General features: G+C 45.5%; 1 protein-coding gene across 4 annotated transcripts in view; it reads right to left on the reverse strand.

Moving 5' to 3' along the window:
- The window catches only part of GJC1 (gap junction protein gamma 1), a 34,527-nt gene that overhangs the window by 6,343 nt on the left and 2,283 nt on the right, over window positions 1-25,901 (reverse strand). Inside the window, exon 1 of one of the 4 annotated variants that reach the window (XM_083583379.1) lies at window positions 22,318-22,558. The exons of the other annotated variants lie outside the window; for them this stretch is intronic. The gene's annotated coding sequence lies outside the window, so the exon portion shown is untranslated. Of the gene's footprint in view, window positions 1-22,317; window positions 22,559-25,901 lie in introns of those variants that run through there. 4 annotated transcript variants of the gene reach the window in all.

The following is a 25,901-nucleotide window of genomic DNA, read 5'->3' on the forward strand; positions in this document are numbered from 1 at the left end:
CACCGCCATTTTAGCAGTATGTTAATCCCCTCCCAGCCGCATTCAGTTTTTAAAGTTGTGGTCAAACACGTAGGGCCCATATCAAAAGCACGTATATTCATGCAGCAGTGCTTTAAGTTTTTAGCAACGTGCCTCAGTGCAAATGTAGAAATCGATTAGAAAAATGAAACACACTGCAAAAAATGGCACACTCACGAAGCTTTGCCACGCCCAATAGTCTAAATGGAACACAAAAAGATGTACACCCAAAAGAGTGTTGACAGTCAGCGGTAATTTCAATTCCCTCTGTGCCACCTTCAAATCGTGCTCTGGCGGCAGTGGGAGGCCCCATTAGCTACAGTGGTGCTTCAGGTTAAGAACAGTTTCAGGTTAAGAACGGACCTCCGGAACGAATTAAGTACTTAACCCGAGGTACCACTGTATTTCATTCTGCCCATAAACAGCTTCAATACTTCTTTGTAAGAAGCAACTCAGAAATTGAACAACAACAGCAACAGCGAGTGGAAAAAGCGGTGATTGCACAGTGCTAGAAGCTGCCAGCCTGGATAGCGAGTTCATTATGGATTCATATCAGGGATTTCCCGATTTGTAACTCAGCCAGGTATTGTACACTAAAGGGAAGCTACAGGACGGAACTTCACTCCCTGTAGTTGTCATAATTTTGCATTACCGCTGAGAATGGCAAAGGCTTTTCTGAGGACAAAGGGGAAGTCAGAGCAAAAAGTATTATTCTTCCATTTTTATCTGTTCTCTGGCTCAGCTGCGCGGTTTTGCTTTGTTTTTTCAAAAAGCAACATTCTGCAGCCTTGCTGTTCAGAGGTCACCCGTCCCCAGAGAAAAATGAAAGCTGCCAATTTATACAATTATCGGAAACAAGGGTGAAGCTTCTCCCGAACAGCATAATTTCAAATGGTATAAGGGGCGGGAGGTGGGGAGGGGGAATCATGTCTGAAGAAGTCCCTGCATCCCAAAAGCTAGCATGTCAGGGAGAAGAGCCCAGCCTGGTCTCCTCTCCCGACAAACTATTTTTCTAGTTCTGGCTCCATGTTCAGCCACGGACATGCAGAACGCACACACACACGCTCAATGTCTAGGTCTGGGTACGGCGGCCCAAAGGCACGGACTGTGTGCAAGAAATGCACTGCCGTTGCCAGGGTTGTGTTTAACATTCCACCACAAACCACAGCAGTGAAACGAGAAGCTCCATTACAGTAGTAGCAGCAGCGGCGACTTAAAAAAAATCAAGCAAACCGTATGCCTATGTAAGAGGCAAGAAAAGAGCAGGGGAATATCTCACACAGATAATAATAATAATAATAATAATAATAATAATAATAATAATAATAATAATTTATTATTTATACCCCGCCCATCTGGCTGGGTTTCCCCAGCCACTCTGGGCGGCTTCCAACAGAATATTAAAATACAATAGTGCATCAAACATTAAAAGCTTCCCTAAACAGGGCTGCCTTCAGATGTCTTCTAAAAGTCAGATAGCTGTTTTTCTCTTTGACATCTGGTGGGAGGGCGTTCCACAGGGCAGGTGCCACTACCGAGAAGGCCCTCTGCTTGGTTCCCTGTAACTTGGCTTCTCGCAGCGAGGGAACCGCCAGAAGGTCCTCAGCACTGGACCTCAAGCAATGGCAAGCAAACTGTCACAAAATTTATCTAAGCATGAGACTCATTCCTGGGATAGACAGCCGTTTCCCTCCCAATATTGTAGGGCATCCAATCCATACCAGGTTAAGTTTTGAGGCCTTCAATCCCCCAACTGCTCCCGATGGCTTCATAAAGAAGTTAAATAGCATTGGGGATATAACACTGCCCCATAGAGCTTCACGCTATTCCCAGAGACCAGCCATGCAAGTGGGGGGGCGTTCCAGAGCAGTGCCCCCCAACACCCAAGAGACACCCCAGGAGGACAACACAGTCATTGGTAGCAAAATCTGCCGAGAGATCCAGTGTGGGGGCTGCCTACAGTGACACCCCCTCCAATCTTGGTCGGTATGGAGTAGAGTTCAATCCACTCCAACCCATTTCTCCCACCCAGGTTTCAGCTCCTCCATTCAGGTCAGCTCCCGGCTCAAGCATAACTAAATAATGGCTGAGGGTGGCCCTACTAGGTACTGACTTGGCATTCAATAATAGCATCACCAGGGTAGACAAGTCACCAGTTAACCTGCAGGGCAAGATCAGTAGAGGGGATGACCACTGTTGCTCCCATAAAGAGCTATAGTCAGTCTGATAAGAGCCAGCCTTTGAATCATAGAAGAAGGAGGAGGAGAAGGAGAAGAAAAAGAAGGAGGAGGAGTTTGGATTTGATATCCCGCTTTATCACTACCCGAAGGAGTCTCAAAGCGGCTAACATTCTCCTTTCCCTTCCTCCCCCACAACAAACACTCTGTGAGGTGAGTGGGGCTGAGAGACTTCAAAGAAGTGTGACTGGCCCGAGGTCACCGAGCAGCTGCATGTGGAGGAGCGGAGACGCGAACCCGGTTCACCAGATTACAAGTCCACCGCTCTTAACCACTACACCACACTGGCTCAATAACATGAATGAAAACCGTGCATAATATGAAAATATAGAGAGAGAAAACATTATTCTCATCCTAGTATGGAACGTAGAAACCCAGTGAGATTGGCAGTACAGTGGTACCTCGGGTTACATACACTTCAGGTTACATACGCTTCAGGTTACATACGCTTCAGGTTACCGACTCCGCTAACCCAGAAATAGTACCTCAGGTTAAGTACTTTGCTTCAGGATAAGAACAGAAATCATGTTCCAGCAGTGCGGCAGCAGCAGGAGGCCCCATTAGCTAAAGTGGTGCTTCAGGTTAAGAACAGTTTCAGGTTAAGAACGGACCTCCGGAACGAATTAAGTACTTAACCCGAGGTACCACTGTAAATTAAAAAGGACCGTGCATCTTCCCACAAGACATAATTTATGGAATTCCCTGCCACAAGGTGTAGTGGTGGCCGTAGACGTAAAGGTAAAGGGACCCCTGACCGTTTGGTCCAGTTGCAGATGACTCTGGGGTTGCGGTGCTCATCTCGCTTTACTGGCCGAAGGAGCCGGCGTACAGCTTCCGGGTCATGTGGCCAGCATGACGAAGCAGCATGACGAAGCTGCATGTGGAGGAGCGGAGACGCGAACCCGGTTCACCAGATTACGAGTCCACCGCTCTTAACCACTACACCACACTGGCTCTAATAGAATTGGAAAGGCCCACAACAGCCATCTATCTGGTCCAACCCCTGCAATGCAGGAATATTTTGCCCAACATGGGGCTTGAACCCATAACCCTTAAGAGTCTCATGTTCTAGGGACTGAGCTATTGTCCTCCCAGCGTTTTGTCTGCAGCATGTGATACCAGCGGCAAGGCAAGGCAAGGCAAGGCAAGGGGGATGCAACAGGAAAAGTCTAGGTGGAGGCTAACCCCCTCCCCAGCTCAACCCCTGTTCTCACCTGCTGAAAAACATTCCAGCAGGATTCTTTTCGAGCCTTTAGGTACAGGCAGGTTATAAACCGAAAACGAACACATTCCTTGTTAGGGAAGGGGTAGAAAGACAGTGGAGAAGCGGGTATGTGCATTTTGCAGAGCTAATAAACGAGCAATTACTAAGGATGGATGCACTCAAGGGAGAAATTCCAGCAGCGGCCACATCTGATTATGTCTCCTAAATTCAATTAGAGTCATTCATCTTTCAGGCTGCGTACAAATGCCAACTACACCGCCATCCATTTCCATGCCCTGCAAAACTGGTCTGGTTTTGGGGGCAGAGATATGGGGCCAAATTTTGGTAGATTTAATTAGCAACCTAGGTTTTCCAGAACTCGTTACGATTCCTTTTCCCTGAGAACCAGTAACACAGAACAATTCATTCAGCTCTCACTGGAAGGACTGATCCTGAAGCTGAGGCTCCAATACTTTGGCCACCTCATGAGAAGGGAAGACTCCCTGGTAAAGACCCTGATGTTGGGAAAGATAGAGGGCACAAGGAGAAGGGGACAACAGAGGACAAGATGGTTGGACAGTGTTCTCAAAGCCACGAACATGAGTTTGACCAAACTGCGGGAGGCAGTGGAGGACAGGAGAGCCTGGTGTGTCCTGATCCACAGGGTCACGAAGAGTCGGACACAACTAAATGACTAAACAACAACAAAAATAATCCTCTGACCAGAGAAACACACACACACACACAAAAGGACCCCTAACTATTTTTTTGAGGGTATAGAACATGGCCAACTAGGGTAAAACTAGACATTACGTGGGAGACTCTTGATCGCATCTCCCAATTTATTTGCTTAAAGGCAGCTTGCATGAAATGCAGAGCTAATTGCCTCCCCTATCCCTCATCCCATAAGTATCTCTCTCACACACTTATTTGGAAATGGGCTTCAGAATTCAATGGGGCATCTAAGGGAAACTGTTTAGGTGTAGGCCTGGGCGATATATCAACATATCACCCAGGACAGGTATGAGGAGCAGACCGCAATGTCGGCTTCACTATATCACTGGTGAAACCCCCACCGCTCCCAAGTCCCTCTGCTGGCCACTTCCTCCAGCGAGCGTTGCGAGAAAAGGGACTCAGGAGTGGTTTCACCAGCAATATATCGCTGGGTGAAACCGCCAGCCCATTCTGCCCTTATACTGTGCAGAGGGAGAAAGAAACTGCATCTGCGAGGCGCCGATACAGCTTGTTCCTCCCTCAGCATCTTTTAACTGCTTGGCTGAGGAGCGTGCAGTTGCTGCTCCCCTCTGAGCAGGTAAAGGATCCCCCAGCCCGGCACTGGCTCCCCCAAAAGTGGGGGGAGCACCAGGGACTGCTCTGCCAGGGATGGGGTCTGGGGATGCTGGACCGTGATGCTGAAAAGCTGATATTACCCAACTCTACTTAGGTGTAGATTGAAAAACAGGTACAGTGGTACCTCGGGTTAAGAACTTAATTTGTTCTGGAGATCCGTTCTAAACCTGAAACTGTTCTTAACCTGAGGTACCTCTCTCGCTGCCGCTTTAGCTAATGGGGCCTCCTGCTGCCGCTGTGCCGCCGGAGTATGATTTCTGTTCTCATCCTGAAGCAAAGTTCTTAACCCGAGGTATTATTTCTGGGTTAGCGGAGTCTGTAACCTGAAGCGTCTGTAACCTGAAGTGTCTGTAACCCGAGGTACCAGTGTAATTCCTCACAAGTATCTACGAATGAGTTTTCTAGCCAACAACATTTCCTAAGTGCATCTCTAAAGACTCACCACTGCAGCTGCAAAGGAACTACAGTGGTACCTCGGGTTACAGACGCTCCAGGTTACAGATGCTTCAGGTTACAGACTCCGTTAACCCAGAAATAGTACCTCGGGTTAAGAACTTTGCTTCAGGATCAGAAAAGAAATCGCGCAGCAGCAGTGGGAGGCCCTATTAGCTAAAGTGGTACCTCAGGTTAAGAACAGTTTCAGGTTAAGAACGGACCTCCAGAACGAATTAAGCTCTTAACCCGAGGTACCACTGTACTGCATTATCAGTAGACAGAACAAGAACTGACACTGGCAGCACTTAACATGTCTTGTCCACACACCATCTGCTGGAGGGTGGCAATTCGAATCATGGTCCCACTTCAAATCACCTCCCCCACAAAGCTGCTGCTAGCAGGGGGAGGCTTTTTTGGGGAGGGCGGACATCATCACTGCGACCACTTTTGTATGTTTGTGTGTGTTCAGTGTTCGAAATTAGCCAGAGGCCAGGCTCATTTTGCACCTGGCTTTTGACCACTTGCGACCAAGTGAAGATGACTGGATGCCAGGATGGCGCCTGACTTCCCCACCATCTGGGAATCATTGGATTGGGACTGTTTTCACACACTAAAACCCCACCCCTGTAGAATTCTATCAGTTATATTTTATCTGCACAATCAGAATGAATTTCTGGAACCAAACTGCTTTTCCTGTGCAGCCTGAGCAAGAGCAGTCACCATTAAGAAAAAGAGGTCGGAATAGTCCAATATATATGGGGGCTGTCCCTGGATCAAGTGACTTTTCATCTTTTAATTTCTCAAAGCTCTTAACCTAGCTCAAGGTTATCATCTGAACTAGCCGGATGTTTCGCTGAGAATCAATCACAGTCATTCTGTCATTTGAAAAACAAGGTTTTAGAGCCCTCTGGCCCCAAAATGGAAGCTAGTCGTTCCATTTTGGCGACTGCAACTTTGGTTTAAGGCAGAGTTTTCCAAATTTTTCATGTTGGTGACGACACTTTTTAGACATGCATCATTTCACGACATGGTAATTCAGTTTTACTAGCAAACCGGAGGTTAAACTAACCCCTTTCCAGGAGCCCAGGGAGCGTTCACATGACACACCTACACTCTGCAGTCGATACATGAATGTGTTGCGACACACAGTTTAGAAAACTCTGTTTTAAGGAGCCATTTGGCTCCTAGACTATATATCTGAGTTTCCAACACACAGTGTGTTAAAATATGCACCACAGTCCTGACCCTGGCTAGAGAGCCGTTTTCCAGAGTAAGTGCCCCTTCTGGGAGCACCACACATTTTAAACAGAACCGTTCTTATTTATCTGATGGAGTCCGGATTACCTGTATACAGTAGAACCTCTGTTTACATTACCCTCAGGTAACGTAAACTTCAGGTTGCAAAAGCCGCAAACCCGGAAATGTTTTTCCGGATTTCGCGGCTCGCACATGTGCAGAAGCATTCTGTCGTGCTGCGCGCATGCGCAGAACAGGCACCTCCGGTTGCAAAAACCACAGGATCCGACCGGAGCTCCGGAACGGATCCCGTCCGCAACCAGAGGTATCACTGTATATAGAGCATCCATCCTGATTTGCTTGCACAAAGTATGTGGCGAGGTTAGATATACTCAGCTATTTACTTATCATTCATTCCAATTTGCTTGCAGGATGTTAGAAGGTGCTGTATCAAATAAACATTACCCTGTGCTTTCTAGTGCGTTTTCCTTATTGCAAAAGTCTCATTCAGCGGGGACAAGCAGATTTGTCCCACCCCAAATAGCGACAGTCTGGAGGTGCTCTGGGAAAGCCCAGGTAATAGCCAGTTCACACCACAAAACTTGTGCCTCCAGGTCTGTGTGCCTGAATCCTAATTCAAAAATTCTATGCAAGTTTTATAAACAAAATCTCTCATCTCTGTGCGTTGCAGGGGGGTTGGGCTAGATGACCCTTTAAGGTCCCTTCGCAACTCTATAAATTCTATGGTTCTTATATAACAGCTGAGTGAGAATTCTGATACATCCCGCCCCCCCTTTTGCAAATGTTTTCCAAATAACTGGGGTTATTCAAAGCATGCCTTGCCCATCTCATGTGACATGTTGAAAACAGAAGACGAGTTCAAAAAAAGCCACTAATGTCAATGTTGATTTGAAAACGTCTTCTCAAGAGACGTTTTGTTTGACAAGAAGCTTTTGCTCTGCTTGCCTAGTCTGGGCATTTTAACAAGGCATGGCTGATCCCCCCCCCCACACATCCTTTTCCGAAGAATCTAAAAACCACTTGTGAAATTATTAGACCTTAGATCTTTGTTCTATGCATAAAACCAAGATGTCAAAATATCTGGGGGAAGAAATCGGGGGGGGGGACGGGACGCAGCTATAGATCCACGGGATGTTTTTCTGCAGTCAAAAAAATTTAATATGTCAACTTAGCTGCCTTTGCTCTTTCATCAAATCCAGGCACACAGATTGTTGGAAGACACAGAAAATTGCATGTCCTGTACTGAAAATTCAAAAGAAGCTTTCCATGATCTCTTGAATGCTCCTACTAGCATGGAAAAGGGAAAGGTACCAAGGAAGGGGGGAAAGCAGCCCAAATAGTATTTAGCACATCCCATCAGATGTCAAGGAAATAAACAACTATCTGACTTTTAGAAGACATCTGAAGGCAGCCCTCTTTAGGGAAGTTTTTAACGTTTGGTGTTTTATTGTGTTTTTAACATTTTGCTGGGAGCCGCCCTGAGTGGCTGGGGCTACGCAGTCAAATGGGCAGCACCTAAATAATAAAACTGTTATTATTATTAGTAGTAGTAGTAGTAGTGGTAATAGTAATTTGGGAACACTTTTTAGTTACTTTGCAGGAGCTACATTGCTATCAATGGCAACTGTGACTTAAACAAGGCTGGTGTGTTAGGTTTTGCACACAGATAAAATACGTTCTCTGACCTAAAACCTAACCTCTGAACAGTGGTAACTGAGGATAAATCACCTGTAAATGTAAAGGTAAAGGATGGCTAAGTCCAGTCAAAGGAGACTATGGGGTTGCGGCGCTCATCTCACTTTCAGGCCGAGGGAACCAGCCTTTGTCCACAGACAGTTTTCCAGGTCATGTGGCCATCATGACTAAACCACTTCTGGTGCAACAGAACACCGTGACGGAAGCCAGAGCGCACGGAAACGCCGTTTACCTTCCCGCCACAGCAGTACCCTTGTATCTATGGTACTTGCACTGGTGTGCTTTCAAACTGCTAGGTTGGCAGGAGCTGGGACAGTGCCATCCCAGCTTTGCAACTTAAGAATCATAGAACTGTGGATTTGGAAGAGAGCCTGAGGGTTATCTAGTCCAACCCCCTGCAAGGCAGGAATCTCAACTAGATCACCCATGACTATCCAATCTCTGCTTAAAAACCTCCAAAGAAGGAGAGCTCACGGCCTCCCGGGGGAGTCTGTTCAAACAGCTTTTACAGTCAGAAAGTTCTTCCTGTTTAGTCAGAAACTCCCTTCTTGTAACTTGGTTCCATTGGGTTGGGTCCTAACCTCCAGAGAAGGAGAAAAATACCCAGTCAGGCATGTGTCTCTACCAGGGTCCTACTCTTGTGTAAGCTTGCTCCATCCTCCCTGGGACAGCCCTTTAGATTTTTGAAGATGGCTATCATATCTCCTCTCAGTCTCCTCTTTACCAGGCTAAACATACCCAAATTCCCTCAACCATTCCTTATAAGGTTTTGTTTCTAGACCCCTGATCATCTTGGTTGCCCCCCCCCCTGCAGTAGGATGCTGACTCAGCCATGCTGATTTCCCAAAAACATTAAACGTTGCAGCGTATCACTGCCCTCTTTCTTTATCTTATCAAATTAAATTTGCAAAAGCAGCTGCAAAAACGGCTCCAGGAATGGTTGCAAAGGTGTTGGTGGGTTTTAGGTAACAGCTTCACGGCCAGCTATTCTCCAGTTTAAGCTAAACCGCCCTGAAAACGTGCCCAAATCCTTTCATCATAGTTTATCCTGGGGCAAAATAAGGGATGTTTATATGGAAATCAGCAGGGGAACTTTCGAAGTGGCTCCACTGCTCTCAAATTGGTGCATCTGTCTGCACTCTTAAAAAGACTAGGAAGATAGAAACACAGTTTAAGAACAAACAACAAACCAACAGTGGGGACTGGGTTGGCTCAGGACTTTTGGGGGGGCAAACCTGCTTTCTTTTGCTCATGTGAAACTCCTTTCGGAAACAGTTCTGCTCAAAGCCCACTCCTTGGGGGAAAAACCAATAACCTCGCACAAAAGAGCACGTTTCACCTATGATTAAATGTGAAGTGTGAATGGGCATGACAGTAGCAGAGGCAAGGCACGCAAACACACCCCCTGCAGGCTTTTTTGAGAGGTCATGCACCAAGGGCTTGGAGTACGCACCCAGACAGCTCCGATGTCAGGAGTGGCTGCTTATGAAAACCATGAGCCATGACAAAGACCACTGTGACAGACTGGCACACAAACCCACAAAATTTATTCATCTCCTTACTAGTGTGCCTTTGACACACACCTATGTTACATCATTCGCAACACACCCATGTTCCAAAAGGAAAACGAGAACCAGCCAGTAGGCACTGCCTTAGCGTCTGATTCCCTCCCTCCCCCATTGTGCTAATTAAGTACCAACCATGCATGTACACAAATGTGCACACACTTTGTTTTTCAAATATTTTCCATGCCCTGAAGTGCAGAAAAGCATAGACTCAGGCCAGGCAACTGTAAATTCTCAGCGCACTCTTTTTAATGTGGGCTGCTTGCAGAGTCTTCCTTTTTCCTTTGCAAATCTGAGGAATCACAAGGGGGTGTGTGGATCCGTTCAGGAGTGTGCCAGAAATAGTTACGTGCACAGCCATAAAATAAAGAAAGCATCAAGGAAGTACCGGGCATGGGAAGGGGAACAGCACCAAGTCAAGAGTTGATTCACCCACCCCAAAACCAAACCACTTTTTGCAAGCCCAAATGGAGTGTTTTGAAGGCTAATGTCTCCCCTTATTGGATCATCCTTGGATCAGACAAACCCAAATTTACAGGTGGGGGAGCATTGAGATTGGTGTCGTTTAAGCAGGCTTCCTCAAACTCTGCCCTCCAGATGTTTTAAGACTACAATCCCCATCATCCCAGACCACTGGTCCTGCTAGCTGGGGATCATAGGAGTTGTAGGCCAAAAACATCTGGAGGGCCGAGGTTGAGGAAGCCTGCGTTTAAGGGTAACATCATGTGGACTACTCAAATTTAACAGAAATGCAACAGCTGCAAAAGTACAGCAAACTCCAGTGTGAATAAGTCCCAAGAGTGATATATTGATCAGCTGTTTGATTTGGTGGGGTGGCAATACTGAAAAATATACAAAGGCCCTTAGGCCCCCTGTAGCGTTAACCGCACAACTACGCCCCTGTTATGTACTAAGTTGAATAGGATCCAAACTGCAGCAGTCTGATTGGTCCTAGAACAATAGGATCCAAAAGGCAGCAGTCTGATTGGTCCTAGAACAATAGGATTCAGAATGCAGCAGTCTGATTGGTCCTAGAACAAGGCAGCAGTATGATTGGTTGGCAGGAACCACCCAATCATGCTCCAGATAGAAGTGAATCCACAACCTGATTGGCTTACAGTAGAATTCCGGAATTAGCCAATCATGTGCAGCCCATTGTGTAAATAATGTATATAAAGCAGATACTTTGAGGGGACATTCATTCATTCCTCCTCAGCACTATGAGCTGAATAAAGAGCATGAAATCACTTTGCGACTCTGAGTATATTTCAGCCCCCAACTAAAAACACACAGGGCAGAAAAGAAACAGCAAACTTTTGACAAAAAGGCATTGCACAAGATCTCAACCTCTGCTTTCTTTCAAAAGCCTCGTGTTTCTACAGTGGTATCTTGGGTTACAGACGATTCAGGTTACAGACTCCGCTAACCCAGAAATAGTACCTCGGGTTAAGAACTTTGCTTCAGGATGAGAACAGAAATTGCGTGGCGGCGGCACAACAGCAGTGGGAGGCCCCATTAGCTAAAGTGGTGCTTCAGGTTAAGAACAGTTTCAGGTTAAGAACGGACCTCCGGAATGAATTAAGTTCTTAACCTGAGGTACCACTGTACTGCAATACCCCCCTGAGAGGTAATTCCCTGCATTGACAGCATGCAGATCTTGGAAGAATGGGTCATCTGAACCGGGCTGTTCATATTCAGACATTCTTTAGCAACTGGTGGAAATAGGTGGCTTTCCGCTGCTATCTAGGAAACCGAGTAAGACCTATTGCACTCCACTGGGGATCAAAGAGGTGCAGACAGATCTCCAACCAAGCATGACAAACTGACCACTAAAACTGCCCAAGGAAAGATGAAATCTGGATTAAATACCTTATCAAAAGTTACAGGCTGGCATTTGGATGGTGGTGGGTGGGCTCGGCAAAAACTTGCAAGTATGGACACCACCGATTGCCTAATAAACTCCCAACTGTAACCAATCTCAGACGGTAAAAAAAATTGACTTAGGGAGAAGGAAATGGAATAGTGGCGGCAGTTTCCATAGTTTCCTAACATACTCTTCTGTCTTCCCATGGTTTCAAGTTGTGCTGGGATCTATCGGACAGGCAAACTTGTGAAGCTACTGCCGTTTCATATAACTTCACTCTACTTTTTTGGCGAGCACTATCTTAGCATCCCATTTATATTTTCTATCAATCTTTGAATTACTCCTAAAATAATTTTGGCTTCTGGACATTAAGATATTCTGCTTTGTAATACTGAAACAAAACAACATTGATAGCACTAATTAAGTAATACTGTAAAAAACAAAAATTAAAGAAAACCCTGCTGTTTTTCTGGTTACCAACCTATCAGCAACATTTTCAATTAAAAAACAACTTTCAATCCAAAAAGACACCTAGACTATTTAAAACACACACACACACACACACAAGTTGTGCATGTCACCAGAGGAAAAATGGGGGAAATAAATAATGGAATTGGAATAGTCTACACGAGAGGGTCCAGGTGTACCTTAAATCAGCAGCCCAGATGTGCATTGTAAAAAAAAAACAACTCACAGGCCCCTGATCAATTCAGTATCTCTGGTGTAAAAAGGCAGCAACACTTCACATCAAGTACCCATGCCATGAAACGTCTGGAACAAGCATGAACACAACTGCTGCAGTGCCCAGGTGAGTTTCTGCAGAAGCTTCACTATCTTACCGTGGAACAAATGGATTTTAACAACACGGTCTTTAACTCCGTTTTATGGTTTAAGCTTCCTTGAGAACTCTCTGAGGGCTAGTAAAAGAAGTATAATTTGCTTTGAATAAATATACGTCCAGGAAACATAATCCATTTCCACCATGGCACATTACTGCGGTTTCGGCAGATACAGTAATCTGCCACACAGCCATGCGGTGGGTGGGTGTGTCAATCAACGCAGTGGTGAATTTCTAAAAAGAAAGGTGTTGGGGGAATCAGGCACATCTCAAAAGCAGCACCCTCTATCTTGGGCACTCTGCCTTCTAAACCCAGGCAGAGGGGAGCAAGCGGCAAACATTCGGACACAAGGGTAAAGACTAAGGCAGGGGTAGGCAAACTAAGGCCCAGGGGCTGGATCCGGCCCAACTGCCTTCTAAATCCGGCCCACGGACGGTCCAGGAATTTACATGAGTAGAATGTGTGCTTTTATTTAAAATGCATCTCTGGGTTGTTTGTGGGGCATAGGAATTCGTTCATTTCCTCCCCCCTCCCCCCAAAAAATATAGTCCGACCCCCCACAAGGTCTGAGGGACAGTGGACCGGCCCCCTGCTGAAAAAGTTTGCTGACCCCTGGACTAAGGAATCAAACCCACATCACTGGTAGCAGGCATGCAACCACTCGCTTATCCACTGAAAAGCACCTTATGTGGGGCAGGAGTAAAGTGAAGTTTCTATTGCAAACTGAACACGTGTCTTGGTGTGAGAGGCAAGCCACTTTGGGAAGGGGGTATAACCAGGCTTAAGATGTTTGCTGGGCAACACTTTTCAGCCTTTGGAAAAGCAGATGCACTTCTCTTCATTGCTAAATGTCAGGCCTGAGCCAGAGATACTGATAGGTTGCTGAAATTGTAGAACCATCAGATTGTAGAGATGGGAAGCAGTGTGAGGGTCATCTAGCCCAACCCACTGCAGGAATCTTTTGCCCAATGCGGGGCCCGAACTCACAACCCTGACTAAGATACTTTACTGACTAAGATAAGTCTGTGGCCACTTAGTGCCTCCTCCGGTCTACCACACTGCTGTCGGGTTAGTGTTGCGTATTAACCCAATACGTTTATCTCCCACAGGCAAACCACAAGCGGTTAACCATGGAACAAATCTTAGCTATACAGCTTGTGGTTTTGTTTAGAGTGAGATAAATCGCAAACCCAGCTTCTGGTGTGATGGTAAGCCAGTCTATAGCTTAGATCACATAGTGGGGTAGGAGACCTGAAAATAATGCAAACATATTTCACACCTGGCAACCAATGTGCCCCTTTGGTTTCAGATAGTACATGGGTTGTGGGACGCGGGTGGCACTGCGGTCTAAACCACTGAGCCTCTTGGGCTTGTCAATCAGAAGGTTGGCAGTTTGAATCCCCGTGGCAGGGTGAGGTCCTGTTGCTCTGTCCCAGCTCCTGCCAACCTAGCAGTTCGAAAGCACGACAGTGTAAGTAGATAAATGGGTACCGCTGCAGCGGGAAGGTAAACAGTGTTTCCATGCGCTCTGGTTTCCGTCACAGTGCTCCGTTGCACCAGAAGGTTAGTCCCGGAAAACTGCCTGTGGACAAACGCCGGCTCCCTCGGCTTCAAGTGAGATGAGCGCTGCAACCCCATAGTCACCTGTGACTAGACTTAACCGTCCAGGGGTCCTTTATCTTTTTTTACCTAGTACCATGGATAGATGAGTCTAAAAAACCTGGGACACAAATGTTCATGGCCTTCTAACAGCTAAGGTGGCTCATCTACTAGAAGTAATGTATTTAGCATTAACTCTGGAAGCATATACTCAATTCTGACTGAACTAAGCCTGTTAGAGCAAAAACCTCCCACACCTGCCCCCCAGAAACAATACTTCCATATTGTCAGGATTCAGCCTCAATCAGTTAGCCACAATTCATCCCCCACAACCACCTCCAGACACCCAAACAGGACATTCAGCGCCCTCACTTGTTCCGATTTAAAGGAGAGGTAGAGCTGGGTATCATCCGCATACTGGTGAACATCCAGCCTAGACCCCTGATGATCTCTTCCAGCGGCTTCATATAGATGTCAAAAAGCATGGGGGAGAAGATGGAGCCCTGAGGCACCCCACAAGTGAGTGCCCATTGGTCCGAAAACTTACCCCCCAGCCAGTGTTAGAAAATTAGATATGAAAGCTAGGAGCTAAAAGTCACCTCAAACAACGGAATGTCTAGGTGTGCTTTAATAACAAGAATACAAAATTGAAAATAAATGAGCTGCAGCTAAAATATTATGTTCATTTTTCACATGGGTCTAGTCCTTCCCCTGACCACCCTCCTAATATTCTTAAGGGGTCTCTTCTCCAGTCTTCAAAGAGTAGCTGGAAGTTGGGAGGCTGAAAAAGGTCCTCCTTTGCTTCCACTCTACAGTTTTAATCTGAAATATTAGGCACAGTACTGCGCCCAGAGCTCAGAAACTGCTCACGCGAATGAAATTCCCTGTCGCAAAATGTGCCTAGAACAATGGGAGTTTTGAACACTGCCCGCAACACCACTTTCTGGACACGACCCAGGAGGAAGGAGCGGAACCACTGCATAACAGTGCCCTCAGCTCCCAGCCCCACTGGAAAAGTCCAGAAGGATACCATGGTCAAAAGCCACTGCAAGATGCAGCAGGACCAGAAACAGCTTTCACCTCTTGTCCTTAGTCTGCAAGAGATCAATGACCAGCACGACCAAGATGGATTCAGTCCCATGATGGGGGCTGAGTCCCGACTGGAAGGGACCCAAAGGGTTCACATCCTCCAGACATGCCTGGAGTTGTTCAGCAACCACCCGCTCAATCACCTTGCCCAGGAATGGAAGATTTGAGACTGGGCGATAGTTGGCCATAGTGGCCAGGACCAAAAATCCTTTTTTTAAGAAGCGGTTTAATAACCGCCTCTTTACAGGGTTCAGGGAAAACTCCCTTGCAGAGGGAAGCATTCACCACCCCGCAGAGCCCATCGCCCAGCCCTTCCCGGCTTGCTTTTATGAGGCAGGATGGGCAAGGATCAAGGAGAGAGGTGGTCAGTTTCAGTTGCCCAAGCAGCCTGTCCACATACTCATAGGTAACAGGTTGAAACTGATCCCATTCAACCTGACTCAGACAAGAGCTCTGGCACCTCAACCATGCTACTATGATGGAGAGCCAGGAGTCAGCAAACTTTTTCAGCAGGGGGCCGGTCCACCATCCCTCAGACCTTGTTGGGGCCAGACTATATTTTGGAGGGGGGGAAATGTACAGATTCCTATGACCCACAAATAACCCAGAGATGCATTTTAAATAAAAGCACACATTCTACTCATGTAAAAACACACTGATTCCCGGACTGTCCGCAGGCTGGATCCGGCCCCCGGGCCTTAGTTTGCCTACCCATGGTGGAGACTATTCATTCTTCCAAATCTGAGCAATTTTTTCTGCAAAAAACCTTTGCAAAATAATTACAGGAGATCCCCACCAACCCTGATGTCGAAGGTGGTTCTCTTAAGACTATGAACCACCTGAAAGTATCTCCTGGAACTGTTTTCCACAGGTGCAACAGAGGTGGCAAAGAGGATCACTATCACCACATGGTAGGTTTTAGGTTGAGCTCTAACCCATGTTTGGTCCTTTTTGGAATGAGTTTTTAATGCTATGAACATTAATCTGGACTAGACAAATTATGTGCACACCCACACAATCCACGAATGCACAATCCACAAAATCACAAACTGGTTTCTACATGCACAAGAGAGAGGGAGAATATTGTATCCTGAATCCGAGAACACACACAAACTCCAAAGCCATAACCCATCACATCCCCAGTGGAGGCCTGGAAAAAGCATGTTCAACAAGCCTTGTGCATCCACAGGTGTGGCCCAATGCGCGTGTGACACTGTACCGCATTTATATGCCCTATTTGAATCAGGGAAAGTAGCAGCAAACCAACCAGATGTTTTTGCGTATACACAAGAGATACTCCTAGCATGTAACAGTAAGCTTTGAGACAGCTTGTGTGGTTTATCAGAGAGCTACTGAACAAGTAGTAGTCTGAAAAACCATGGTGCCTATGGGGATCTCAGAAACTCAATGGGATCCCACACAGAAAGCAACCTAGCACACACAACAGGACTTGGGTATATTGGGTATATTGGGTATATGTTGGGGCAAATATTTAAATCTGTAAGAGCCCTGCTAGATCAGACCAAGAGATAGCCTAATCCAGCATCTTTCTTCTGGCATCGGCTAACCAAACACTTCCCAAGAGGCTCTAAAGTATCCAGGCAATATTCATACCCTATTGTCTGCCCCAGGACCAAAGGTAAGTTGACTCATAGAGGCTCAACAGAGACAAACAGCTGGGGGAGGGGAGGAACCCAGCCTCCATGCATTTGTCTAATCCCCTTTTAAATCCATTTAGTCTATGGCAAAAGGGTGGAGCTGTGGTCTAAACCACAGAGCATATGGCTTGCCGATCAGAAGGTCGGCGGTTCAAATCCCCGCGACATGGTGAGCTCCCGTTGCTCGGTCCCTGCTCCTGCCAACCTAGCAGTTCGAAAGCATGTCAAAGTGCAAGTAAATAGGTACCACTCCGGCGGGAAGGTAAATGGCATTTCCGTGCGCTGCTTTGGTTTGCCAGAAGCAGCTTCGTCATGCTGGCCACATGACCCGGAAGCTGTACGCCGGCTCCTTCGGCCAGTAAAGCGAGATGAGCACCGCAACCCCAGAGTCGTCCACGAATGGACCAAACGGTCAGGGGTCCCTTTACCTTTACGTCTATGGCCACCACTACACCTTGTGGCAGGGAATTTCATAAATTATGTCTTGTGGGAAGATGCACGGTCCTTTTTAATTTACAGTGGTACCTCGGGTTAAGTACTTAATTCGTTCCGGAGGTTCGTTCTTAACCTGAAACTGTTCTTAACCTGAAGCACCACTTTAGCTAATGGGGCCTCCTGCTGCTGCTGCATTGCTGGAACATGATTTCTGTTCTTATCCTGAAGCAAAGTACTTAACCTGAGGTACTATTTCTGGGTTAGCGGAGTCGGTAACCTGAAGCGTATGTAACCTGAAGTGTATGTAACCCGAGGTACCACTGTTGTTGGGAAAGATTGAGGGCACAAGGAGAAGGGGATGACAGAGGACGAGATGGTTGGACAGTGTTCTCGAAGCTTCCAGCTTGAGTTTGACCAAACTGCGGGAGGCAGTGGAAGACAGGAGTGCCTGGTGTGCTCTGGTCCATGGGGTCACGAAGAGTCGGACACGACTAAACGACTAAAGAACAACAGCATAGGTTTAAAGATACGTGGGTCTTCCTTCAACTTACCCACGACCTCCAAATTATTTTTAATCTCAAAGGATGTATTTGTTTTCAGAAGGTTTAAACGCACCTCTCTACCTGCAGCACAAGAGCCAGTTCAAGGGGAGCAGGTGGCAGTGCCGCAATGATGGTATGTCCACCGTTTTGGCGTAGTTACATGCAGCAAACCAATGTTCACAAGCCAAAGTGGGGAGGTGAGCTAAACTGGCACAAGAACACTCATTCTGAGAGTATTTTGAAGCATCTGTTTGAGTTTAAGCAAATAAAACATTTTGCAGCCCAGTGACTCCATAGGGAAATGCCTCTTGCATCAACTCATCCGATTCAAATTTTCCATTGCATTTCAACTTACATACATGCATAACCCCTACACCCCCCCTCTTCCTATTTATTTATAGCTTGGGAAGGAAGCCCCAATTAATCTCACAGACTCACAGGGTCCACATACACTTAATTAACAGTCTAGCAGGCAGGGATGTGAGCATTTCCGATTTCACAAATCGGTACTGGGCGCAGAATTCAGGACCCCAAGACTAACTGGATTCCTTTTCCTTTCCTCTGCCTTGGTTTAAGGAACTCGGCTGCTAGTCCAAAACTCTCTGAAGGCAGATTTCAAACCAATGTGAGCAATGCCAGGTAATATCCCAAAAGCCAGTCCTGGGGGTAGGTGATGGGCAGGCTGGGTCTTCAGCACAGCTCTAATGCCCCACTAAGTAGATCTGGCAAATCTGCTAACTACATGTCCTTTATACAAGTCACAGAATCGAGCTTTTTGTGGAGCAGAATTTGGGAGATCCTGGTGCCATTTCCTACCCTATGAAGTATACACTTGAGGAATACAACAAGGATGTATCCCTCCGGAAATTGTTATAAACAGGTGAATAGTCAACCCCAGCGTTGACTGTTCTCGCAAATAATCTTCTACCGTAGGAAAACACTGAAATGTGCACGGCAGGTGAAAACAACTTATCTTTGCTGATGGAAATGCTGGATTTCAATAGTGCCACACCACACATTTCCTCCCACCCCATGCACCACCGGGGAGACATGTGGGAATGCTTTTAGGTCAGCAGTAGCCCCTCTTTCCAAAAAGGTGCATTTAAGCCCTCTGTGACGGGCAAATGGGCCTCAAGCAATTATTACTGCCAAGAGTGTTTAGGAATCCTCTCTTAGGAATCTGGTCCTATTATTTAATCAGTTCTTCAAATGCATTACTTTGAAATTCAGCATCTGGATTTCAAATTTAGCCAATTAAAGGCAGCCCTGTATAGGGAGAGTTTTTGGTTTATTTTAATGTTCGATGTTTTATTGTGCACTTATATTTGTTGGAAGCCGCCCAAAGGTGGCTTGGGCAACCCAGTCGAATGGGTGGGGTATAAATAATAAAGCTATTATTATAATTTCTACAGAAAACAACATTTCCAGTCACTTGAGGAACGCACTGCTTGGCAGTACTTTAGTCACCCCTTGGTTTAAAAAACTTCACATAACGTTGCAAACCAGCATTCCTTACAGCGGAATCATCCTGACGGGAGTTCGAAATGTCGTTCTTTTTGACGAGGAAGACTGTGGGAAGAAGAGGAAGGTCAAAGAGGGAGGAAGGGGGCAGCCTGAGATAATGAGCCATTCATAAGAAAAGGGTAACGGACAGCGTAGCGTCATGCAAAGATGATGCAACGGCTGTCCTACTCAAGTGGTCAGCACTAAATCCAGCCACTCATCCTCTGACAAGAGACCATTGAGCCTCTGTGACACACACAAGCACTATGAAAAGAAGCAGAGTTCCTGGTATAGCTTAGCTATAGATTACCAATACAGCCTGGTGTGATTCTAGCAAACTTTGATCCACCGGTTTTGACTGATGTTCTGGTTTCATCTTTATGGGATTAGCTGCTGCGTTTGTTTCTCCTTTTATGTAATGATGTTTTACTGCTTTATTCTACCCTGATTTCCATTTTTATAGCTTTAAAATACCTGACGGTATTTTATTTGTTAACTGCTTTGAACTTTTTTGAAAAGTGGGGTGGGAGTGTTTTAAATGAATGAATGAAATTGGGACACTTGGTACCACTCGCTCTGCAATATAGCTGTAAAAACTATGCTCGATTTGAGATTTCAACAAGGACTAGAACCAACAGACGTTGGCATTCCCTTACGACGTATAGAGCGGAACCATGATTTTCAAGACAGTCCTCACCTCAAGCCTGACAAATCTGGAACTATGCTTGATGATAGTCTCTACTTGGGCTTTTGTTATTTTAACTCATGTGCAACTACTTAATTCTATGTCTGTCAGCCTGGATAGCTCAGTTGTTTGGAGTGCGGCGCTGATGATGCCAAGGTTGCAGGTTCAATCCCCATATAGGACAGCTGCATATTCCCTCAGGGTCCCTTCTAACTCTATGGTTCTACATGCCTACTGTTTTTCATCTTTTAATTTTTGTACGTTTTCGTAATTGGTTATCTCCATTTTATATACATTTTTAAATGAAATAATAATCATAAACTTTACCCTCCCCAAAAATATGAATGAATAAAATAGGTGAAAGACTTAAAATACTCTAACGTCCCAAAGGGCAAGGCTAGATCTAATGGACTTCAACGGACATTACAATAAAAATTTGTAATGTTTAAGAGCGGTTCAAGAAAAGAACTCAGCTGGGGGAGTGCGCTTGTTTGCTGGAGATCTTCAAACAGAGGTTGGAAAGACGTCTGTTGGAGGAACCTTTGTTCTGAGCAGGGGATTGGACTACGACAGTCCAACATGCTCTGTCCGACTCTATGCTTCTAAAAACATTAATATCTGCGAAAGTTCCGACTTCGGAATGGTGCCTACCAGTAGGTGCATCCACAAAACACAGTCTCAACTCATTCCATCCCACCTACCCCAAATCCCGATTGCAAATGCTGTTTCATCATATGGAGAAGGAGGAAGGATCTCCCACAACCTGGATGCCACACAGTTCCCCTAACCTAGATCCCAAGTTTGGACCCCCCTGCATTGATGTCCTGAACCCACGTAGTCCAAGGAGAACAACAGGTGGCAGTTTCATTCCTTATTGGGTAAAGCACTCAAGTTACTGCGTCTCCCAAGGTGCACACATCAAATCTACTACATAGCTAGCTGGACATCTACTCTTTAGGTCTGTGCGCTGAACTCGTGCCTTAGGTATAACGAAGTGCCTATGGTACATTAAGTTTTGTTCAGCAATCTTAACTAAGCCCCACCGAAAAGGAACTGTGGTGGCACTACCAAACCCCACGCCGAGCTCACTCAGAACAACAAAGTTTGCACAGAACATTATTTAATAATACGCAAAATTAACCTCCAAGAGGGGACAAAAATGAACGCAGCACCTCATGGACTGGGGTGGGAGGGAATGAAAACGTTTTAGAGGCTAAGATTTGGTTCTAGGCTCACTCATGCTTAGAGATGACCCATCAAGTAACTGGATGATCTTGACAAATGGAGAGCTGGGACGGTAACGGCAAAAAAGAAATTAATCCAAGGCCAAATGTGAAATATTCCACATTTTGAAATCTTAGAAAAGTAGCAGCAAAAGGACGAGTGTGGTAGGACTGGAAAAGAGCCACTGATTTACTGAATCATGAACCTTTGTGGACAGGAAATACTTGTTCAGATGTGCGGAGCAGCCTGAGGAAGTGGTGAATACTCCTGAGCAACAGCGGAAGTTCAGCTGTGTGCCAAAGGTAGCAGGAATGCAAAATACAAGAATACTTAGCATGGTTACAACATACAATGCATGCATCCAAAAAAACCCAAAAAACAAAAACAAAACAAAACAAAAACCAAGATATAGTCTACACAATACATCACCCAAAGGGTTAGGCTGTATACCAAACATTAAACAATTCCATGGCACCATAAAATCAAATGGAGTATGTAACCAGTCATTTGCTATTTCAAATCCTTAGAAGTGTGGGCAAATTTGCAAGCAAAATGCAGTTCTGCAGCTTCTACTCAGCTGACCTTCTATATTTGTTTGGATCGTCCCCCTCCCCCAAACTATCAGGCTACCAAATACACGTGTACATGACAATTTAATGGGTATTTATAGTTTTATCTTTTTTAAAAAATTGAAACCCTCTTGCCTATGCTAAGCTGAAAAACCCCAACAACCGTTTTCAAAAGGTGAAGATTTATCATAAATCAGGAAGGAATAATGCAATGCTGTTAATCTCCATCCCTTCTACTCTCCATATGCCTCCCAAAACACTTTAATTCAATTAAAGATTTTGTATCAGTGGGTTCAAACCAACAAAGTTCACGGCTGCAATGTTCCCTCTGTCAAAACCCCCTGGGGAAAAAACCTACAAATCAATATCCTGTTCACACCTAGAACTTGAACTGCTTATTTTTTTTTTCCTTTTCAAAAAACGAAACTCCCATATCTGTTCTTGAAAGCCAAGCTCACTCAAAAGATCCAAAGTTTCCCCCCATTAATGGATGCTTCTTTTGTTGAAAGGACAAGTCTGTGTCTGCATGCATCTGGCGCAAATACTTACAGTCTCCAGCCGTTTCCAGAAGGGGGGAATCCAGCTCAAGCCAAGGAGGCATCGAGAGATATGGGACGTAAAAGGACAATGAAGCAAGACGAACATCTGAATGCTTCTAAATGTGGCAGAATCGTCATTAGGACAACAGGCATTCCCAGGGAAGCCGAATGCTTTCCGTGCTCATGAGAAAACAAGTTTTGACAGCGGAAGAAAGACGTTCCAGGCTCGCTATTGTTTGAGGCAACCCGGCACAGCCCTTTTCTCCTCCCCCTATTACAGGGCATGAACATTATATGCATCTCGACCACTCAGCGGGGGTGACGCGCAGCTGTCTTTCACGGAGGCAGATTATGAGTAACAACAACCTGAAACGTGTCTGTACCAACCCCTTTGCATTCATAGCCTTGCAATCTTCCCCCAGCCTACCGGGTGAGATGATTGTGTTACGGAAAGAGTTTGGGGTAGTAAAATATCTCCTTCATCTCTCCCCCCCCCCCCCCCGCAATTAAAGGAAACACCCCTCATTTGCTCAGTCCAGACACAGCTATCACAGCCAAGAACCACAACAGAAAACATCAAGACAGAAATTCCAGGGAGACAAAGGCTGCAATCCTAAGCGTATTTACTAGGAAGTTAAGTCTCACTGAAACTCGGTGAGATTCACTTCCTACGATACACGTTGAGCATCATTCTAAACATAAGGAGCCATATAACGCCTGATCTATTTGGGGTACACAAAATCTGTTTATAGAAAATAAATCCTGGCTGTTTCTCTGTTTTGTGGTACATTCATTCATTCATTCATTCTACTATTAATTGAATTTATATACCACCCTATACCAGGGGTCTCAAGGCAGTTTACAGAACGCTGCATTAATAAAAATAAAAATAAACTATTTAGTACTGAATAACCCCCTTGACCACTTGACCTCTTAATGGCTTTGCACATGAAAGGGAAATGTAATAGGTTACTGATCCTAAGGTTTACATCAGGGGTCAGGAACCTTTTCCAGCCATGGGCCAGTCCACCGTCCCTCAGACCATGTGGTGGGCCGGACTATATTTGGGGGGGGGAAATTGAACGAATTCCTATGCCCCACAAATAACCCAGAGATGCATTTTAAATAAAAGGACACATTCTACTCATGTAAAAACATGCTGATTTCCAGACCGTCCATAGGCCGGATTGAGAAGGCGATTGGGCCGGATCCGGCCCCCAGGCCTTAGGTTGCCTACCCCTGGTTTACATGAATACACAGTAACGGCGGCACTATAGAGGACCTTGGTTGCCAAGCCAGATTGTGCTGGCACAGAGCCTTCAAATTCAACAGTTGCACAGACAATATACGAACTTTACCTGAAAGCCAACTCAAGAGTGGCACACGGATGCCTGGCTGCCTTTGCAATACGTAACTACTGTGAGTGTGGATCTTATGACTCCCAAATTTATTAAAGAGAAGAGGATAACTGACTGGAAATACCCCTTATGACTAGTGCATGACTTAGCCATGAAAAGACTAAGGACTCATCCACAGTTTCCATTAAGTGTAGACCTAGCTGTTCAGTTTTCAGTTTGGTCCGGGACTGGTCACTCCCACTTGAGTTTCTGCCTCGGGTTTTACTTGGGGAAAGACCCCTGCAAACACACCTTTTCCCATTCATTAATTCAGTCCGCTGTTCAGAATGTTTCCACCTCCAGCTCTGCCCACCCATGGCAGCAGGGTTGAGCAAGCACAATTCCCCCCCTCAATTAAGGGTGTCTTTGTGCTAAACTTTCAGACCTGCCCACAAGCAAAGCACAAGCAAGCACAGTGAGGGACTGAGTCCATGCATTTTGGTTTCCTTTTTTGCACTATAACTGGAATTAATGGGGGCAGGGAGTTATACATCTTCAAACTGTTCAGCTTGTGGGATTAGTTGCCACGAGGTAAGGGTAACTGATGGTTGTCAGCTTAGAAAGCTTCGAGGGAAGATCAGAAGGTATGACTGCTAGCTGCTATTAACCGTGATCTCGAAATGGTCGAACTGTAGACATAGAAGGGACACCAAGGGTCATCTAGTCCAATCACCTGCAAGGCAGGAATCTTAACTAGATCATCCATGACAGATGGTCACCCAATCTTTGCTTAAGAACCTCCAATGAAAGCTCACAACCTAGGGTTGCCATTTTTCAAAAAGTGAAAATCCAGACACAAAAGTTGTTGAGTCTTTTTGTTTGTTTTGGAGGGGGGCTTTTTTGGAGGAGCTTTTTAAAGTTTTGTCCAAAGTATTGCAAGATCTCAAACAAAAATGAAGTTTTTGAGCTATTTTTAAGGAAATGCACCAAAATCTACACTTCCGACAAGGGTTGCCATACATCCAGATCTTCCGGGACATTTCAGTGATTTCCACCTGGAAAATGTTTCCAACAGCAGAAACCCCACAATATCCAGAAAATTCTGGACGTATGGCAACCTATCACAACCTCCCAAGGAGTTTGTTCCAGCTCTTACTATCAGAAAGTTACTATCAAACAGCTCTTACTATCAGAAAGTTCTTCCTGATGTTTAGCTGTAATCTCTTTTTTTGTAACTTGAAGCCATTGGATCATGCCCTAGTCTCCAGAACAGGAGAAAACAAGCTTGCTTCGTCCTCCATGCGACAGCCCTTTAGATATTTGAAGACAGCTATCCTATCACCGCTCAGTCTCCTCTTTAGGAGGCTAAACACACCCAATTCCTTCAACCATTCCTCATAAGGCTTGGTTTCAAGACCCTCATACATCTCAGTCAGCCTCCTCCGCACATGTTCCAGCTTGTTAATATCCTTCTTAAATGGTGGTGCCCAGTTGGGTGGGGTCAACTGTGGAAGAGAGGCCTGTTGCCTTCCCACTCTGCTTGTGGCCTTCCTTCCCAGAGGCATCGAGGTGGGCCTTGAGTCTCTCTCAGCAAGCCTGTCCATCCAACTCTTCCTATTATGTCCCCATACACCAGTGGTTCTCGAAGGGTGTGGTGTGCCAAATTGGCATGGCAGGAGAGTATGGCAAATGTGGTGGGAAGATTCAAGGACAATCAAAGAAACATTTAAACATTTCAGTTCCCTATAGTACAGCACATATGCAGAGTATGGATTGGTATCTTTTCAAAATATATTTTCCAACCAATATGGAAGATCAGAAAAAAAACAACAAAGGCTTCTTTGTGTTGATGAGGAGATTAGCGTTGGTTTGTCTCAAATCAGACCTAGTATAAATGAGATTACCTGGCAAAAAGAAGCTCACACCTCTAATTGGTTTGTATATGTACTTAAGGTACGGATGTAAGAGGCTTGTTTATAATCATACTTTGGGAATGATTCATGTTCTTATGTCATATTATTATTCAATTTATAGACTGCCCTTTATCAGAAGATCCCAGGGCGATGTGCAACATTAAAAACACACTGCAGAACATCAGTGATAAAAACATAATGACAGACAGCCTAATACAGTAGTAAAATAATCTTCATAACAACAGTCCACTTCTCCACACTGTCACAGGCCAGAGATTATTTCATAGCCATAGGCCAGGGTGAAGAGGAATGTTCCTGCCTGGTGCCTAAAGACTTCTTGTGAT

Source organism: Podarcis filfolensis (assembly GCF_964270895.1).
Source record: "Podarcis filfolensis genome assembly, chromosome: 13".
NCBI classification, from domain to species: Eukaryota; Metazoa; Chordata; class Lepidosauria; order Squamata; family Lacertidae; genus Podarcis; species Podarcis filfolensis.